The 19,569-nt window shown below is 39.4% G+C and overlaps 1 pseudogene; it reads left to right on the top strand.

The window, feature by feature from the left end:
• LOC129480244 (zinc finger protein 701-like) overlaps positions 1 to 19,569 on the top strand; it is a 71,977-nt pseudogene that overhangs the window by 18,849 nt on the left and 33,559 nt on the right.

Here is a 19,569-nt window from a genome sequence, read left to right as displayed (position 1 = left end):
CATTGATGAGTGTTTAGGCTGGTTCCATATCTTTGCCTTTGTGAATAGTGTTGCAGTGACAAATGCATGCATATGTCTTTATGATAGAATGATTTATATTCCTTTGTGTATATACCTAATAATGCATTTCTGGGCTGAATGGTAGCTCTGTTTTTAGCTCTTTGAGGAATTACCACATTGCTGTCCACAATGGCTGAATTAATTTACACTCCCACCAACAGTGTATAAGCATCTCCTTTTCTCTGCAACCTTGCCAGCATCTCCTTCCACTCATTTTTCCTTTTCCTCTGCAGGGATGGAAGCTTCCTTAAGCCAGGTGGCTGATGGCCGAGGCCAAGCCCAAAGACCACTGCAGCCCAGTCCTCAGGAAATGAAGTCCATTTCTGCAGCACTGGAGCAGGGCAAGAGAAGCAGTTGGTGGGCGCCATTTATTCTAGCCCCAGTCCCGGAAGAGCCACAACCATGGTTGCTCCAGGTAGCAAGCACAGCCCCCTATGTAAACTAATTTAATTTTCACTATAATCCTTGAAGAGACTATTATTATTCTCATTTTACAGGTGAGAACACTGACATAGGAAGAGATTAATATCTCACCTATGGTAAATCCATAGCTAGGATGTGGCAGAACAAGGCAGTTGTGTTTATAACCATTATGCTATATTGCAGGGTTAAAAAAAAGATTGTGTAGAGTCTATTTTTTATTTTTGAATTACAGAAGACTTCTCCATTCAAGCAATGAGAAAGTATACCTAGCATCATTCTCTGCTCAGAGAACATGCTGTTAGGTCTACTCATTAAACATTTCCTACCAACGACTTAGCTGATACAAAATATCAATTTCAAACTTCCTCTGACACACATACTACTATCCCTGAAACTATTTTCACGAAGAAAAATTATTTCACATCCTCAACTGAAATTTTATCAATTTTCATTTTTATTATTTTATCACAATCTATATTAAGCCTAATAAAAATAAATCATATTTGGATAATATTTATTCATTCATCCATTTAAGACTTCAGTGAAAATTTACCGAATATCTCTTATGTGTCAGACACATTAACCTATGGTCAAGTGCTTTATTTAAGCAGTTTGGGAGGCCAAGGCAGGAGGATTACTTGAGCCCAGGAGTTGGAGACCAGCCTGGGCAGCAAAGTGAGACCTCATCTCTAAAAACAAACAAACAAAAAAATTAGCCAGGTGTGTTGGCATGTGCCTGTGGTCCCAGCTACATGAAGCTGAGGCAAGAGGATCTCTTGAGCCAGGGAGGTTGAGGCTGCAGTGAGTGAGCCATAATCACACCACTGACTCCAACCAGGCAGACAGAGAGAGACCCTGTCTCAAATAAATAAACAAATAAAAAGTAAATGGATGAATGAATGAATAAATAAATACATAAATAATCTCATTGAGTTCTTGACATCAATTCTATGAGATAGATTGTTTTTAAGTAAACTATCAGTCAGGGGCCAGTTAGAAACCACACTAGGTTTTTAAATAGAGGGGATTTAATATAGGGAATTAGTTAAACAGACATTGGAGTCTGAAAAGCAAATAAAAAGATGACTGAGGTAACCCAGAGAAGGGATTACCATAACCTAAAAGCTTAGAGGAGGAACTCTACAGAAGCAGGACTCAGACCCCTAGGGACTGAAGAAGCTAGAAGCTTGAATCAAGGCTGCTGTTGGGGAGAGCTGTTTTCAGAGTGACCTGACAAGAACAGTATGCAAACACAAAGGCCTAAGGCACGTTTACCTCAAGCCTTCCAGTCTTATTTTGTGCCCCCATTAGTGGATCCTATCAAGAAATTGCCATTTCTTGATAGGATCCACTAACAAATAGGAGAGAGGGACTGGCTGCGGTGGCTTACACCTGCAATACTAGCACCTTGGGAAGCTGAGGTGGGTGGATCACATGAGCCCAGTTCAAGACCAACTTGGGCAACATGATGAAACCCCATCTCTACAAAAAATATAAAAATTAGATCAGCTTGGTAGTGCGCACCTGTAATCCCAAATTCTTGGGGAGCTAAGGCGGGAGGATCTCCTGAGCCCAGGAAGTCAAGGCTGCAGGGAGCCATGATTGAGCCACTGCACTCCAGCTTGGGTGACAAAGTGAGATCCTGTCTCAAAAATACAAAAACAAAAAAGCCACACACACAAAAATCCCCATGAAAAACAAAGAAAAAAAAAAGAAGAATAGGAGGGAGGGTTTGGAGCTGAGAGACAACTCAATTATTGGCACAGACATATTTTACAAGTGCTCACAAGAACAGCCTTTCCTGACATGTAGAACTATGATAAAAAATATATTTAAAATAAGTCTTCAGAAATATTCTGTGATGAATATGTAGAATTACTCAACGCAAATTCATTTAATAGAAATATTTCCCACCACTCTTTTCTATAACTAGACCATATAATGTTGAAACAGCTGTTTACTTTTGCAGAACATAATTTTCCTGTATCAATGTTTGGTTTGGATTTAAAACTTAGTCAAGTAGTTTAGTATCCAGGATGTTTTAATACATTTAAAAGGCACTTTAGCTGATCTGAATGCCAAACTGGAGTAGGGCCATCTTCTAAAAGCTTGGTAAATGAGATAGATTAAGCAGTTTACGCTGGTGAGAGTTCAAACTGAGAGAGAGAGAGATTAATTTTTAAATTTTTGGTAGAGGCAGGGTCTCCCTATATTGCTCAGGCTTATTTACATTTTAAAAGGTGGTTTACTTGAGAAACACATAAAAACATGAAAGAATACTTCATAGGCCACTTTACACAGTAAAATAAGCAATGATAACATACCTGTTTTTGCAAGCATAAATACACATACTAAAAACAGTTGTGTGGGTGTAACAGTATGAGTAGATGAACCATATTTATAAAGAAACAGGACAAAAAGGGAAATGAATAAATGCATGTCACTATGGTTGGTAATTGTGTGCACTCCACTTTATAACTGTGGTCATCTGAAATACGGTGCTAAGCAACTGGGGCCTTTGACGGGATCTGTCGAAAATTGTGATGGGTCACTACTGCATATGCCATCACCCAGAGAGCCAAGAAATTTTGTCTTTCACAAATGCAGATGTACAAAAAGGACATCTCTTCATTTATTGAGGGACTTTTGACATTTGTATGTACACACACAAGTATACACAAGTCAACGTTGTGTGTACTTTTGTGGAGTCAAATTTGCATAAAGTAAATTAGAACTCTCAAAATCTCTACACAATTTATACCTCCAATACTGGAAATGATGCCAAGAAAAAATACAGAGCATAGTGAATTGTCAAAAACAATGCTGACAATTTAAAATAGTGGGAAAAGCTAAAAAAAAAAAAAAAGAATACAACAACAAAACAACTAAAAAAATCAACATATGAAAAAGTATGTTACAGGGATAGGTTATGGGCAATTGCACAGAGATACTCTATAAGAGATGGCTAGCTTTTACAATCATTAACTGTATTTTGAAGTCTTGCATTACAATGAATAGCTGCTTTTTCTTTCTTTTAGGACATGGCTTTTCTTGGAGAATATGTTCATATTCATTTTCTATGTGGTGCTGCTCTTTTTAAAATTTATCTATGATTCCTGTGATTGTGATTTTGGGGATTTTAGACTTTAGGGATTTTGATCTTTTGGGATTTCAACATTTGGGATTGTGGTGTTCAGGATTGCGTCTTTTGAGATTATGATCCAAATCCCATGGAAGGGATGCCCCTCCAGGTGTCAGCCTCCTTTGTGGGTACTTCTCCAGCTCCAGTGTTAGTTTATCTTCTTCTGGCCCCAACATCTGCCCATTTGGTCCCAGTCCAAGACTAGTTCTTAAGGATCTCACAGACTCTCCTAAAAAGAAAGAAGACCATTGTGTTTCTCTCAAGTCCTAACTGGGTTTATCCGTGGCTAAATTTTGACCTAGCAGGGACCAGAGAGAAGACACTAATGATTACAATCCTAGAACAGCCCTCCACACAGGTCAGTGGTGTGGTGTGAGGGGCACTGAAATATGTCCCCTTTGAGGGTCCCTCCTCAATTTGCTCATCTCTGAGCTGTAGTTCACTCCTGACTGACCTCTAATTCCCTTTTCAAATTCGACATTGGGGTTAAATGATAAAGATGTAGATATTGTTTATAAATAGTCTTTATAAAAATGTATGTTGCCTGAGAAGGGACAGAGACTTCAGGGGTACTTGTAAGACAAAAACTGTGGTTCAATAATGTTCCTTTTGAGTCCCTGACACTGTATGAAATAATGACTTAGGGCAGGATTAGCCCAAGGTAATTTTGTCGCAATAAAGGAACATCGTTGGAACTTGCTGTTTTCTTATTGATGTTATCAGGACTCATTACAAAATATCTTCTAATGCCAATAAGAATACTTTTAAAAGCAGGAAGTTGGATGGCTGCAGGCAAGGCAAATCAACTTTCAAGATCAACAGTCAATTCAAGACAGGTCGTAGCGCTTAAAAATAACTACTTTAGAACATAGTGATGTTTGGTACTTGAGATTATTGAGTCATGAACTACTTTTCTTGATTCCCTTGTGGGTTCCATTTCTTTCCCTCTCAGCTCTGCTTCCCAGGGACTAATGTCTTCCATCACTATTAAAAGCAGTAGCTCTTCTGCCAGTGGCTACCAAGGCCACGACCTCCAATGCTACTCATTACTTTTGCTCATGGCTGCCATGTCTGAAGCCAAGAACATTGATGTTGGTGTAAGGGTGCAACCTTCTGAAGGTGCCAGCACTCTCTCTGGCCACTGTTCAAACTTCTGTCAGCAGTCCAGCAGCTGTGTTGTGTCTTCAGAATTTGCAAAACAGGACTAATGCTTTCGTTTTTGTACCTCCCTCATGTGACCATTCAGAGAAATCTGTGCAATTCATTCAGTTATTCAACACATACTTACTGAGCACCTGCAATGTACACACTTTGTTCTAGGTTAGGGACACATCAGTGAGCAAAATAGATGAAGTCCTTGCTCTCATAAAACCTACATTCTTCTCTGTGGTGGGGGAGATGATAGTAAACATATGACAAATATTGTGCTCAATTTCAATTCCCTTCTCCCTTCAAAAACTTCCTCATTGTTCTTGAATGAAACTTGTCAGTCTTGATGCTTTTCCTTTAAAGCAAAAAAATGAGTTTTTCTCAGGATGTTCCTGGACCCCTGATATAAATAGACTACTCATGATAGTTCACCCACTCTGAATCCTGGGGTAAACATGATATAAATTAAATTGTGACCCTTGCTATATAGCAGACAAAGTGAGTGTTTGAAAGAAAAGAAACTCATTGATTATCTTCTAATTTGTAGAGCACACAAACATCACCCAAGATAAAAATACAGATAAACTTGACAATTTAAACGTGAAACAATTTTAATTTTTGAAATATAATTTATAGCCTAGAGAAGACATTGCTTGTTGTTGCTCCAACGACCTCAACTGTTGGTTTTAGAGCCTTCTTGGGGACATGTGGCAGAATTGCCTTATATGTATAGTTTGAAATGGAGTCTTTCAAAGATATTTCCTGATAGAATACGACTGCTGTATTTAAAAGCCCTAGTTGATGTGACAGCCTCACTTCATGTCACAGACATGTAAGAGAACATCTTCTAAAATAGAACTGTCTGAAGTACAGCACACTTGTTGACAAGGTCAGCAGAACACAGGAAATAGTCTCTGTGAGATATCTTCAAGCCATCATACTAACCTTTACCAATACTTGCTTAGCTGCCAAACACTTGCTCCACTTGCCCTCGCGAGGGTTCAGACTGAGATGTCTACAACAGAGAATGGTGTCTTGGAGGAACAGCCCTTTTGGTACCTGTTGACAGGGACAGGAGGCAGGGGGAATTCTGGTGAGGACTCCACCCTCAAGCTGGAACCACAGCCCAAAATGAGAACTTCACATCCCTGTTTTCCCACTTGAATGCTGCCTTTTGCAAAATCACCCATGGCCTACCCTGCCCCCCATTCTGTGCCCATAAAATCCCCAGGCTTTGCTGGCAGAGGGAGAAGAAGAGAAGTAGCTGGATGCCAGAGACTACAGTTGGACTTCAAAGAGAAGCAGTTTGACTTCAAAGGAGCAGTTTGATGGCATTGCTTTGGAGAGGAGTCTGGCTAAGGACGGCTGGACTTTGGGGGAAGATTACCTTCCCACTCTGTCCCCTTTTTAGCTCCCTTTTCCACTGAGAGCCACTTTCATTGGCAATAAAATCCCCCTCATTTACCATCTCCAATTTTTTCATGTGACCTCATTCCTCCTGGACGCTGGACACGAACTCAGGCGCAGGTGCAAAAGGCTGTCACACTGACTCTCCACTGAGCTGTTAACACTTAAACCATCCAAGGATGGCAAAGCTAAAAGAGTACTGACTGTAGCACTCCTTCTGGGGCTTCAGGGGTTGTGGGCACCCTCCTAGATGCTGCTGCAGATCCAGCACGGAGTTAATTCCTGCTGGTGCCCAAAGCACTCGCCCCGGCTCCTGAACCCACTCACCTGCATGTTCCCTCCTGCAGAAAGGTTGAGTGCGGTGAGTTCGAGTAAATGGAGTTTGCCCCTGATGATGCCTGTGCACTCCAGTTCCTGCCTGCAAAGGGGTCAGGAAAAATTTCCTGCTTCACTGTTACCAAAGTCCAGGAACTACCACTGTCTCTCACATCACCTGGTTCAAATTGATCCATCTGCCTTGACCTCCCAAAGTGTTCTTAGGAGTGAGCCACCATGCCCAGCCTCCTTTGCCAAACACTTTTAATTCCCATTTCTTGATTTGTTTCTTTCTCTAATACACTATACAGACAGTCCCCAAATCTAACAATAGTTAGTTACACATGATTTTTTGAATTTATAATGATGCAAAAGCCATGTGCATTCGGTATGCTCAATTTATGATGGGTTTACATCCAAATAAACCCATCTTTAAATTAAAAATGTCACAATTCAACTTATGTTATTTTCCACTTACAATGGGCTTATTGGGATGTAGCCCCATCATAAGTCGAGGGGCATCTGTGTATTTTACTTTTAAATCTTGTTAATTGTCTGTCTCTCCCAGGGCATCATGTGACTTTCATGGGCCTTAGGCATATTGCTTCTATGGGACCCTTCCTTTATGTAGAAATACTAGAATTTTTATTTGAAGACTGTATTCGTATAAAAAGAATTCTAGTCCAGGCTGGATTCATTATTTTATATTCTTTTTTTCTTCTGATTTTAAATGAAGTTAAAATTAAAACAATTTTGTGGGACCCTGAAAGTATTATGGGCCCTATGCACTGTGACTACTCTGCCTAATGAGTAAATCAGCTCCTGAGAGTTCACGACCAGCCTGGGCAACACAGCAAAACCTCCTCTCTACAAAAAATGTTTAAAAAAAATTATCCAGGTGTGGTGGTGCATGCCTGTAGTCCCAGCTACTCAGGAGGCTGAGACGGGAGGGTTGCTTGAGCCTGGAGTGTCAAGCCTGCAGTGAGCTGTGACTGTGCCACTACACTGCAATCTGAGTGACAGAATGAGAACCTGTCTCAAAAAAAAAAAGTGTTAGGGGAAGGACAGTTGAAGTTTCAGATAGGATATCCCAGGAGCAAGGTTTCCTGAGCAGGTGACTTCTGAGTAAAGAGCTGGAAGAGGCAGGGATATGAGGTGTTTGAAATGTAGACAGAGATTGTTCTTGTAAGAAGGATCAGCAGGTGCTTAGGCCCTGAGGCAAGAAGGCACTTGCTACGTGAATGACAGTGAGGAGGCCAGTGTGACTAGAATGTATGGACAAGGAGACAAACAAAGGGAAGAGATGTAAGAGATGAGGTCAGAGAGCTGCCTGGAGGCCAGACCACTGGGATTAGATAAGGTTACAGGAAGAACTCTGACTTATATTTTGACCTGATTTATATTTTAAAGAGATCTCTCTAGGTGTTGCATTTATTTTGAACAGAATAAATTGAAGGAGGCACAAGCACAAGGTGAAAGACCAGTTAAGAGACTACAGTAACAATCTAAGTGAGTAATAATGGTGACTTGAACCAGTGGAGTTGCAGTGGGAGTGGTGAGAAGTGGATGGATTCTGTAACTATTTTCAATGTAGTGGTAACAGGCTTTGCTGATGGGTTGAATGTGTGTTGTGAGAGAAAAGGAAGGGTCAAAGATGAATACAAGTGTTTTGGCCTGAGCAAAAGAATGGGTAGAGTTACCATTGATTGAGATGGGGAAGACTGAGGGAGGGAGAGAGGGAGGAATAAGGTAGGTTGGATGAGAAGAGCAAGTTCTCAATTAAAAATGCAGATGCCCATGCTGTAAAAGCAATTGAAGATGTTCTCGCTAGAAATATACTTCTGGGAGTCATCAGTTTGATCTCATTCAGTCATCAATTGAATATCATCAGGTGATGGTATTCAGTGCCTTGGGATGGGAAGAGATCACTGAGAGAGTAAGTCCAGAGAGTTGCAATGTCTTTTAAATTTTTGTGTGTTCAACAACTAACTCAGTACTTGACTTCCAATACTTATTATTAATTGAATGAAGATGTTTGTACTTGTGCCCCTAGGAGGAAGCTATGCACACAATGTCCAAACTAGTTACTGAGGAAGTGTTAAGCCCCCTTGTTATATACACGTAGCTCCCTGATATTTTTCTTGGGACATTTATTTCAGTTTGCACTTCTATGTTTATCTGGATGATTATTTAAGTTCTAGCTCTCCACCTAAGCCTTATGAGGGTAAAGACCACATCCTCTATTCTTCTTCCCCCGGCATCCAGCACGGTGTCTAAAATATAATGATTAATTTGTTGAGCAAAAAAATAAATGGAAAATACTTTTTTATATTAAAGTCATTTTATTTGGACTTATCTATTGAATAAACTTGCTTGGACTCTTAAAGTCTACTTTAAAAAAAAATCTAATGGGGAAAACCACAATAAGCTTAATCTTCATTTTCAACTAGTAGCATTAAGTTGATACTCCTTCCTTATCTGCTCATCTGCCCAGCTCAATCATCAATAGATAGAGAGTTCACCACATACTCTCCTTACAAAGTCTGTATATAACCTCACACCCTCCCCAGACACTGTCTCAGTTGCCCACTACCACATCATCTGATTGGTACTCATGACAAAACTCATCCACTATCCCTTATCTAAATCACATCAGGTGACCTCAAATCAGCTTTATGCCCCCATTGGGCTAAACCCATAAAAATAATATCATATTTATGGATATTATATCTGCAAAGTCAACATGGCTAATTAGCACCCATATCCAGCAATTCCTTGTTGTTCTTGCTGAAAGGAAAGGCTTTGCTATCATTGGGCCAGCTGTCACTTAGTAATAGCTGGTCTACGATGCTACTGCAGCAGATGTTTCCCAGCCCTCCCTCCCCACAAATAAAACCCACTACTTAGTGAAGGATTCTTTGGTGTCTAGCTTTTATAGTTCAGAATTTCTCTTGAGTCCTAGAATGTTATTATATTTCAAAAAAACCATTCTTTCTGAGATGTCTGTATATTTCTCTGATTTTTTCATGATTTCCTATAGCATTAGCTCTCAGAAGTTTTTAACCCAAACTAGCAAGGGTATTGCTGGTCCATTGCAACCCTCAAACTACAAGATCCTTTCTAGCCTCCATTCATTTCAAATGATTCCAGCCCTGAGAAATCAAATAAGGAGACTAGAATTTGGATGAGAGAGTTTCAGTGCTCTACAGTGCAAGGCTTCAAGGGGTTGGGAGATCTGATTTGAAAAGCATGTCTGGGTGGAGGATGCTAGTGGTGCTTTTGAGGTCTGCTCAAGTAAAAGATGGTATGAGGCCCCAAGTTCTGGAGCAATGTGTGCTTGCTCTTTTCGTTATTCTAATTACTACTGATTGTGCATTTTCTTCGTGCTTAATAATTGTATAGATTTTATTATTCAATTCCCTCACAAATCCTACAATGCAGGTATTATCATTTTTCCCCATTTTACAGATGAGGAAACTGGGCACTAAGTTATATACTTCAAAAAGTCTCATAGCTAGCAGATGGTATAACCAATATTTGAACCTCTATCTCAGAATTTGTCCACTTAACTGTTTCCTTATTTTTGCCTCTTGGTGTTCAGTACCAAAGAGGCTTGCTACTGAAGCCATACCTTAGGGCATAAGGATTGGAAAAGACTTGAAAGGCACGCAATTCCAGTTTTCCTATTTTTATCTGAAGCTAGTCTTACATCCCCAGATAAAATGGGAAAGAACTGAACTGTCTTGATTACTGCTGTTTCCAATGCCTAGGCAATATTTGGTGTGCAGGTGCTAGACAAATACTAGTGGAAGGAATACATGATTTGGAATCAGAAATTCAAAGCCATCATCATATAGCCTTTTTTCCTAGCACCAATATTTCCATAAATATTTAAAAACCTCATGAAAGTCCATAAAGACTTTCATGAGGTTTTTAAAAAGAAATGGCATTCAGTGGCTATCTGTGGTTCTCTAATGTCATGGTGCTCAGGGTGGATCTTTGCAGAACACACTGTCAGAGTACCCTTGTTTATCAACTTTTTTTTTTTTTTAGAGACAGGGTCTTGCTCCTGTCACCCAGGCTGGAGTGCAGTTGCATGATCATAACTCACTACACACTCAAACTCCTGGGCTCAAGTGATCCTTCCACCTAAGCCTCCCAAGTAGCTAGGACTAGAGGTGTGTGCCACCACATGTGGCTTGTTTATTAACTTCTTGAGTGATCCCTGTGATTTTAATTGGAAAAGTTCCCTTTGCTTTCTATTCTGAACTTCAGCACAGTATTCTGATGATGTTTAAACAGCTGCTAGTTTCTACTCTAGAGAAGTCTACTTTTCAATGATGAGCAGGAGAATGCCAATAAATAGGGCTGAGGCAGGGTTCCTGGAATAAGGTGTGAGACTCAGCTTATCCTTATGGGATGTGTCAGGTGAATCATAGGGCCATCATGGAACTCCTTGCTCACCTACGCTCTGGAGAGTTTAGAAGATGTCCTCCATATCGTTAGTTACAAGACCTATCTGTATATAATTACTTCCTGGTTTTGACGTAGATGACCCAAAATCTTCTGTCATGATCAGGCTCTCTTCCAGTGTTTCAGTCGGTTTTGCTGATAGGAGATATTTAGATAAGCCTTTTAAAAACAGTCATCTTATCTAAACTTTTAAGCTCTGTGCTACCTGAATATATGTCTAGCCCATCCCTTGTATTAGTTTACTACTGGGAAAATATTCATAAAACAATGAAAAACAGTTCTATATTGTACTATTGAAAACCATACTTGAAGCTAACCCCATATCCTTGATTGCCCATTCCGCTGTCCTGATGGATCTCTTCCCTATCTTCCCTTTAGTTACCAGAAAAGCCCCCTAGAGTAATGGTTTTCAACTGGAGGGAATTTTGCCACCAGGGGACATTTGGCAATGTCTGGAGACATTTTTGGTTGCCATAATTTGGAGGATGCTACGGGAATCAGAGACCAGGGATGCGCTAAACATCCTTCAATACACAGGGCAGCCCCACAACAAAAATATTCCTTCTCAAAATGTCAACAGTGCTGCTGTTGAGAAACTTCACTCTAGATTATGGGGGATGTTAATATCAAGGGGATCACAATAACGACATCTCTTGTTTACACTTATCAAATTTAATTTTATTGACATTAAAATAATAAACCTGGTATTTATAAATAGGTAGAGGAAAACACTCTTGACAGAAATGATAAAGATGAATTATAAAGTACCAACTTCATGCTAGCCACTCTGTTGGGTCCTTTATGTGTATCTTCATCTCATCCTTACAATTCTGTGAAAGAAGTATTGCTCTTTCCCCCGTTTTACAGGAAGGTAACTGCAGTTCATAGGTGAATAAATGTGCTTAAGGCCACATGGATACGAAGGAGTAGAGCCAGGATTTGGATCCTAGTGTGACTACAAAGTTCACATTCTTTCCACTATAGCTTCAGAACGATCTTTTCCCATTCAGAAGGAGAGCACAGAAATAAAATTCTCAAAAATTTCAATCTCATCTTTGATGACTTTTTAAATTTCCTTTCAATTAATTCACTTGACCAGAAATTCCTGTTCCACAGCAAGTCAGGCAGAGCAGCCCATCCCCTGACTCATTTCCACAGTTTGCAGCCTGCTGTCTCCAGCTTGCCTTTCAAGCACAATCCTCCCATGCATGGGAAAGCTGTGGTGCACTGGAGACACCACATTGTTCTTGTGGTTTGTGGCCAAACTCCCTCACTGAGCCTCCATTTAAACTGTTTCCTGGCTCGTTTGTGAATAATTTTGTGGGCTTTTCCCCCAGAAAATATCAAAGACTACCATTTTGATGTTCTCTGGTGAAGGCAATGGCCTTTTTTCAATTTTCTCACTTATCTAATATTGTTGGGATAATGTTTAGCCAAGCCCTACCCATCCCATTTCAGAATATCTGCTTAGCTAGGTCTAAATATGTATATAAAACTTTTGAGTCACTTTAGTACTGTACCATAAGGATGTATACTCTTTTACACTATTATAAATATTTCTTCTGGATTTCTCAGTATGAGCAGCCAGGGCTAATACTTCAGGGAGATCCTTCTCTTCTCCTTAAACTGAAATCATGATTCCTGTGCTGTGGGGCCTTGAAGATGATGAAATGAAGTTCATTAAATTATCTAGCTGTGAACTCCTAAGAACAAAAGATTGACTACTTGGCAAAACAATTTAATTGAAATCCTCATCCACATCTCAAAATAAATTTCACTAAGCTCAGTGATGTACAGAAATAAAACATTCTTTTTTTTTTTGAGATGGAATTTCATTGTTGCCCAGGCTGGAGTGCAATAGCACAATCTTGGCTCACTGAAACCTCCGCCTCCCGGGTTCAAGTGATTCTCTTGTCTCAGTTTCTCTAGTAGCTGGATTACAGGCAGATGCCATGATGCCCAGCTAATTTTTGTATTTTTAATAGAGACAGGGTTTCACCATGTTGGTCAAGGCTGGTTTCCAACTCCTGACCTCAGGTGATCCACCTGCCGAGACCCCTCCAAAGTGCTGGGATTACAGGCGTGAGCCACCATGCCTGGCCAACATTCTTAATACCAGATGAAAATATGGGTGAGTATTCATTTTATCTCTAGATGAAGAAGGACTTTTATGTACAAAAGCAATGAAAATATTCTCAAAGGAATAGAGCAATAAGTTGAAGAACCAAAGCATAGTAGACCTTTCTTTATAAAAATTAGAAATAAAATTAGAAGTCAGCCATGGAGATAGAGATTGAAAGGGAGAAGGGGAGGTGTCTGGGCCTAGGATGCTGATAGTGCTGTGTTTGTTGATCTGGGTTTGATTACATGATAGCTACACTTCTCACTGAGCAGTACACTTATTTTATATTCGTCCATACCTATATAGTCAATAAAAAGTCAAAGGCAAAAAGGTAAAAATATATTTCATGGGTATGACAGATAAATGTAAAATATTAATGAAACTTTAATAATAAAAAAATTGACCATGGAAAATATAAATGACTAATAAACAGCAAAATAGTTTAAAATGTAATTATTTTTAAAAATAAAAGCAATGCATGCATATGATTAAAAACTCATCAATACAGAATAACAGAAGGAAAATTAAGTTTACCTCATTCTTCCTTGACTCAGTCTTGCTCTTCTGGAAGAAATCACTATGAACAGGTTCTTCTTCATTCTTCCAGAAAATTTCTATGTATATTAACAATGGAATTATACTATGGTAATGTTCATATTATTATCCTTCCTGAAAATGTCTATGCATACACATACATACTTAAACCAAATGAAATCATACTGTGCTGCATATTCAATTACTTTTTTTTTTTCAGCTGAACCATGTCTTCTGAAGGTTGTTGCTTATTAGCACATGAAGTTCTACCTCAATTTTTTTTATGGCTTCAGATTATTTCAGCATATCATGATCTAGTTAAATATTTCTCTATTAATGCACATTTAGGCTGGTTTTTGTTTTTGTTTTGTGATTACAAACAATGTTGCAATTAAAATTTCTACATTTATCTTTGGATATTCATTTGAAAAATTGTCAGAAAAATTCTTAGAAATGGAATTACTGAGTCAAAGGGAGTTATATGAATATACACACACACACCTTTTGCATTTTGCAAAATATTTTTCAAATTGCTCTCCATTACAATTATTTGTTAATCAAAAAATTTTAAAAAGACAGGAAAAAATTGTTCTCTAAGGAGTTTGCTCCAAAATTTTGTTCAGCGAAAGTGCTGTCTTCCCATACCTTTCCAAACATTAGGTATCTGCAATTTTATTATTTATTTACATACTTCCATTTTTTAAAGACAAGGATCTCACTCTGTCACCCAGGCTGGAGTGCAGGCTAAATTTTTTTTTTAAAAATTTTTTGTAGCGACACGGTTTTGCTATATTGATCAGGTCAGTCTGAAACTCCAGGCCAAAGGCAATTCTTCTGACTTAGTCTTTTGAGTTGTTGGGATTACGGGCGTGAGCCACTGTGCCCAGCTCAATTTTATTAATCTTTGACAGTCTAATAGTTAAAAATGGCTTTTTATTTTAATTTGCATTTTGTAATCATATGCAAAGTTGAGCTTTTAGGAAGAAATATTTAACCTCAGAACTTGAGCAGAGTGAGGAGGTTGTCCATGATGGAGTGGGGTGGGGAGAGAAGAGGGAGCAGCATTGAATGGAGCCCAACTGGGTACATCACTGACATATGGGGAGTATTTAAAGCCACAGCAGTGGATGATAGGACCATGGTGAGAGAAAGAAGAGAGAAAAGGCTGAGGATGGAATCTGCCTTTGGTTTTAACCTGACCACAGCTTCTCTAAAACCAAGATATCCATTTCTTTTTATCCTCACTAAGACCTCCCAACCCACCTAATTTTGCGACAAATGACCTGCCACTGATGTTTGGGGCTATTTCACAGGTGATGGGGGTCAGTTCGTAGGTTTGACCTTTGCTCTAGGAGCAAGGAATTGCTAACATTCTCCTTTCAGGTCCCTAGTGGTTTTGATTCCATTTGATTTCTGGCTCAACAGCTATGGCCTTGTAGAGAGGCCCTCACCTCTCCCCTCATACTTATCTGCATCCCTTTGAATTTTCCCAGCCTCTCAGAGTAGCTCTGCGGCTGAGAAACAAAGCTGGTGGATATTCTCACCAGTTCCACAGCCTGTTGCCAGAGGACTGCTCTAATTTTGTATCTGGCTCCAGCTCGCCGTCCTCTGACCTGCTTGGATTCAGCTGGGACTCTGATTTCCTTGGTTCTACATTGGCTATTGCTACCACCCTGGCTCTGAGTGGAGCTTCCTCAATCTGCCTCTCACCCTTCTACTGCTGCTGAAGGAGACATTTCTGAAAATGTGCTGCAGATGTGAATATTTTCTGCAAGTGCCTGTGGCTGACCCAGGCTACTGACGCAGTCAGCCTGCTCAGCACTGCTTCGCTGGAACAAACCCTTGACCCCTCTTCCTTTCTCTCAACTTGGACTTTCAGCCCTTTCTATCCCACTTTATTCTGAAGCTCTGCTTGGCTGGCTTAGCTGTTAATTTTTTTTTTTTTAATTCCATAGCTTTAACTCGTCTAAGAATTCTGCCATTGTCTCTTTCGATAATTAAGTACTCTCCACCAATGTAGTCCCCTAGGAGGGGAGGGGTTCAGGAGAGAGGAGAAAAAAACAGAAGACAATTAACATGAATTAAGCAAAGATTCTGTGCCAGGCACCAAAGCTAAGGTGCTTCACACGTTATCTCCTTAATCTCCTCAAAACTTTGAGAATGGATCATTGTTAGCTCATTTTACAAACAGGAAAATGAAAGATTTGAAAGGTAAGATTATTGGACTCTAATCATTCAATAGAAAGAATTGAAATTCAGCTAATATAAATGTAAAGGCTGTTCTATATTTAGTGTGTGAGGGAGCTTCATGTTCCATAAGTTGGATGATATATTTCTATTATGGCAGACCAAAACCCCAGTGGATGTTTTGGTTTTGTTTGTTTTTGCTTCTGTAACCACGTCAGATTATAAAACTGTTTGGATTTTGTGAAGTCCCTTAAAACATTTTTATATGAGTGGAATCATCCTGAGAGTATTGTTTTTCAGCATTAAGCCTATTGCATTTATTGCCGGCTAACGCCATAGGTGTTCTTCCACATGGGCATTTGCACAGCTGCCTGTAACCACTCTGTACTCACTGCATTTGGACTTTACAGTTATCTGCATCACAACCATTTTATTAGTTTATGCTCTAATAATTTCTTGTCTTTGGGATTTTTTTTTCTTAAAAAATTTCAGAAGTTTTAAAATGGCAATATAATTTGCTAAGCAAAAACAGCATTTTAGTATAGTTTCATTTTGGGTAGGCTCTAATTATGAATGAGATTAAGCATCTTTTGACTACTATGTAAAAGCCATTTATAGGTCCCTCTTGTGAATGACACTCATTTTCTTTGTTCATTTTTCTAGTGGATCATTGGTCTATTCTCAGTGATTCACAGAAATTCTTCATATATATATTGAGGAAATTAGCGCTTGTGATAAGGGTTGCAAAAATTTCTCCTAGTTTGTTGTTTGTGTTTTGAACTTTATATTTTAGGATACACAGAACTTTCAATTTTTTTGTTGTCCAATTTATCATTTTTTGAGAGTTTTATAACAAACTTAAAAAGAATTTTCCCTACTTAAAATTGTAAGGAGATCTTTTCATGTTTTCCTCCAGTATTTTTACACATTTCTTTTAAAACTATCATCATTTTGTCATGATTTTGTGATAGGCTCTTAATGAATCTCCCTGCCTACAACTTCAGGACCGCCTGAATCCATCTTTCCCCTGGTGGCCACCATGATCTTTAAAATGCAAGTTGGATCCTTGTTACTTTCCTGTTCAAAGTAGTTCATGGTTTTCATTACCCACAGATTAAGACCAGCTCCTTAATATGGTGCACCCAATGATAGGATTGTTATTATTTCTTCTCTGTTCTCTCTTACTTTGATGACTATTCACAAGATGCTCCTTTTGTCTGGAAGCTTCAGCTATGTGCCATCTCAAGTTCCATCTTCTTGGAAAATCCTTGTAAATCCACCACTGTTAGGCTTAGCCATCATCTCCTTGATGAAGCCTAACTCTGCCCAAGGTAAGTCTTTCCTTGTTTGAGCTCCAGAACTCTGTATGTACTTCTATTGTATGTTCCTCATGTGGTGGCATTAGCTGGTTTACTTTTCTTCTCTATCATCAGGGCAGGGCTGTGTTTTATTAATATTTGCACTCCCAGCGCATGCACAGATTTTGGAACATAGCAACAGCTCAATGGTGGTTTGCTGGAATGAATGAGGTTCCTTGTTTTGTTTCAGTATTATTCAAAGTAGGATTAGGAAACACATCAGAATAACCTAGGGTACTTATTTTGAAAAATGGAAATTATTGGACCCACCCTAGATACACCACATCAGACTCTCTAGGGAATGAAGCTCAGGAATCCTTATTTTTTTTACTAAACTCCATACATGATTTTTACACATACTGAAGTTTGAAAACTACTCTTACTCCTTATGCCTGCAAAGGGCTTTTAAACATGACACCTTAGAATGGAGGACCATTTGGAGAGAAGTATTAGGTATTAGGGTGCAAGGGAAGTGAAATAAATTATGGTATGTCCATAAAATGGAATATTATGCATGTGTTAGAATTTATAAGCTAGATATATTTTCTCTTATGAACATTCTCCAAGAGCTGTTGTTAATTGAAAAAAAAAAAGAAGGAAAAAACAGGACTATATGGTTATACATATGCTCAGAAAACCTTCTGAGAAATTACACAGAGAACTGTTAAAAATGCTTATCTCTAGGGAGTGAGATTGGGGTGGCTGGAAAGTTGTAAGCTTGTATTGTTATCTGTGCTATTGTATACTGTTTAAACTTTTTCATGTACCTACTTCATTTTTTTTTTTTTTTTTTTGAGACTGAGTCTCACTCTGTCCCCCAGGATGGAGTGCAGTGGCATGATCTCGGCTCACTGCAAGCTCTGCCTCCCAGCTTCATGCCGTTCTCCTGCCTCAGCCTCCCGAGTAGCTGGGACTACAGGCCCGCCACCACGCCCGGCTAATTTTTTTTGTATTTTTAGTGGAGACGGGGTTTCACCATGTTAGCCAGGATGGTCTCAATCTCCTGACCTCGTGATCCACCTGCCTCGGCCTCCCGAAGTGCTGGGATTACAGACGTGAGCCACCACGCCCAGCCTTCACTTTTATATTATTTAAACTTAAAGTCTTTCTTGTTGTATCGCATATTAAAGCAAAAAGGTAAAAAAGTAATAAGGTAATAAGTTGCTTTTCTATATCTACTTTTACAATGTAATAGAAGATAATAAAATTTTTATGTATCTTCAGAGTTGGCAAACAAGTAATTCAGTGAAAGAAGTTCAGGCTGTGGAAATCCAAAGACCTAAGTTTTTAAAAAAAAGATTGACATGAAATTCACATGACATAAGTGTAACCATTTTATTTTATTTTATTTTTTCATTTTTTTTAGAGCTGGGGGTCTTGCTTTGTTGCCTAGGCTGGTATATAGTGGCTATTTACAGGCACAGTCATAGCCTCAGCCTTCCAAGTAGCTGGTACTACAGGTGTGGCCAACATGTCTCTCTAAGCTGAATCATTTTAAAGTAAGCAATTCAGTTTGTGTTGTGCAACCAACACCTTTATTTAGTTCCAAAATATTTTCATCACCAGTTTCATTATCAGCAATTTTATGGGCAGCTAATAATCTGTGTTCTGTCTCTATCCTGAGTACTCATGTGAATGAAATCATTTAATGTGACCCCTTGTGTCTGGCGTCTTTCACTTAGCATAATGTTTTCGAGGTTCATCCACATTGTAGCATATCCCAGCACTTCATTCCTTTTTTGATGAGTTATATTTTATTGTACAGTTGTAAGACTTGGTTTTGAGACCAGACTCCACTTAGTTCTTGCCTTGAGGTGGGCAAGACACTAACCTTTCTGAGCCTCAATTTCCTGAACTGTAAAATGGGGATGGTAATAAGAATTTGGATACCTGTATCACCAAATCGTGTGTATGAAATGGAGGACTGCACATGAAAGTGCCTGCTACATGATCAGGCCAAACAGAATGTGCTGGACCCAGATCCAGACGCAGACCCACACCCAGACCCAGCCACTGGAGTGGAGCTGGAGGGAAGAGCTGCAGGCAGTAGCCCTGGCCGCAGGCTACAGAAAGAACTCTAGCTAGGAGAGAGCGAAGCGCTAAGGATGGTCATCTATGCAAATTGTCAGCAAGAGGGAAGCTTGCCAAGAGAGAAAGGCAGTGACTCCTTGATGGCTGGAACTCAGTCTCAGGGCATCTAGGCGTCCCCAAAATCTGAGATTTCTGTGAGGAAACAGTTCCTTTTGGGGGTTAGGGACTGGTCTGTTATCTCAGTGGGGACAGGCAGGAGTGGTCATCCAAGTCGGATTTCTGAATCTAAGGAAGCCGACTAGCAATAGGCACTCAGACATGAGGGAATGAAGTGGACCTCGGCAATTAGAATAAGTCAGTCTGGCCCT

The sequence above is a fragment of the Symphalangus syndactylus genome, chromosome 4, assembly GCF_028878055.3.
Source record: "Symphalangus syndactylus isolate Jambi chromosome 4, NHGRI_mSymSyn1-v2.1_pri, whole genome shotgun sequence".
Lineage (NCBI taxonomy): Eukaryota > Metazoa > Chordata > Mammalia > Primates > Hylobatidae > Symphalangus > Symphalangus syndactylus.
The sequence above is the reverse complement of the archived record's forward strand: the minus strand, read 5'-3'. Positions and strand labels throughout refer to the sequence as shown.